This window comes from Hyperoodon ampullatus, assembly GCF_949752795.1.
Source record: "Hyperoodon ampullatus genome assembly, chromosome: 4".
NCBI classification, from domain to species: domain Eukaryota; kingdom Metazoa; phylum Chordata; class Mammalia; order Artiodactyla; family Ziphiidae; genus Hyperoodon; species Hyperoodon ampullatus.
The window spans coordinates 27,899,616-27,901,537 of record NC_136917.1 but is presented as its reverse complement, the minus strand read 5'-3'; positions in this window follow the sequence as shown (position 1 = coordinate 27,901,537).

Here is a 1,922-nt window from a genome sequence, read left to right as displayed (position 1 = left end):
ACCAGAATATTCACTCTTTAATGTGGACAATTCAGTGGTTTTCACAGAACTGTGCAACCATCACGGCTATCTCATTTTTGAACATTTCCACCACCCCCAAAAACTACCCCATCCCCCTTAGCAGTCGCTCCCCTCCCCCCTCCCCCAGGCCCTGGCAACCACAAACCCACTCTCTGTTTTTGTGGATTTGCCTGTTCTGGACGTTTCACACAAACGGAATGACACACTATGTGTCCTTCTGTGTCTGGCTTCTCTCACTGAGCAACATGGTCTCAAGACGCATCCATGTTGTAGCGAGTGTCAGTGCTTCACTCCTTTTTATGACTGAATCCATGACACTTTAAATAAAGTCCAAAGCACTTGCCTGGCCTGCAGGTGCCCATTTACTGCCCTCTGAATCTGCTGCTCCAGCCATACTGGCCTCCTGGCTGATCCTCCATCATGAGGGGCAGTCCCACCCTGTACCCTTTACCCTCAGGCCTTGGAACCTGTTCCCATATCCTCATTCAGATCTCTGCTCAGTATCACTTCCTTTGAAGAATTCTCCCTGATGATCCTTTTTTTTTTTTTTTTTTTTTTGCGGTACGCGGGCCTCTCACCGCTGCGGCCTCTCCCGTCGCGGAGCACAAGCTCCGGAAGTGCAGGCCCAGCGGCCATGGCTCACGGGCCCAGCCGCTCCGCGGCACGTGGGATCCTCCCAGACCGGGGCACGAACCCGTGTCCGCCACATCGGCAAGCGGACTCCCAACCACTGCGCCACCAGGGAAGCCCCCTCATGATCCTTTCAATAACAGAACTAGCCCCTAGACAAACCTAGCCATGGTCTGATTCTATGGGGTCTCTCACCTTTTGCCATCTTTGGGCTATTCTACAACTGTGTATGTGTAGAAAACTGATACTTATGGCAATGATCCTTTTTTTTGTTTTCTTTTGTTTATTTGTTTACTTATTTAGGCCACGCGGCGCTGCTTGTGGGATCTTAGCTCCCCGACCAGGTATTGAACCTGGGACCATGGCAGTGAAAGCGCTGAGTTCTAACCAGTGGACCTCCAGGGAACTCGCTGGCAATGATTCTTGTCCAGACAAATACAAATGAATCATACACAGTCCTGTTTTCTTCTGTCTGTAATTCATTCCAGCATTGCTCACCTGTCTCTATAGGAATGTTCTTCAGATTTTCCTTTGAACCCGTTGTAACATCTTGCTGGTTCCCTCATTAATTAATGAACGAAATGAAATCTTTTGACATGTGTTCATTTAAAAAAAATAGCCCCCAGGCCCCCATCATTGTCTATTCAGTTACTCACCGCTAATTGTCTGAAATGATTTTATCTGTCTCTTTGCTTATTGTCAGTATTTGCCACTAAAATGTAAGCTGGAGATCAGGGACTTGGTCCATGGGAGGCACTAAGGGCTGGCTATGTGGGCTTCCAGGCAGACCAAACTCTGAGCAGAATGTTCTAAAATCGTCATGGGGTCAACATCAAGCTCAGTGTTCCCCTCCTGGGTTTTATTTTATTTATTAATTTTTTCAGGGTGGTTGCAGTGACTGTATTTCATAAATGACATTATGCAAATTATAGGCAGATTTTAAAAAATTTTATTGGAGTATAGCTCTTTACAATATTGTATTTGTTTCTGCTGTATGGCAAAGTGAATCAGGTATACGTATACATATATCCCCTCTTTTTTGGATTTCCTTCCCATTTAGTTCACCACAGAGCTCTGAGTAGAGTTCCCTGTGCTATACAGTAGGTTCTCATTAGTTATCTATTTTATACATAGTATCAATAGTGTATATATGTCAATCCCAGTCTCCCAGTTCCTCCCACCTCCCCACCCTGGGTTTTAGAACCTGCCTATGCCCCTGCCTTTTCAAAAGTGGAACACTTACCCCGCAGCTCCCTTTCCCAGAAGTTCCT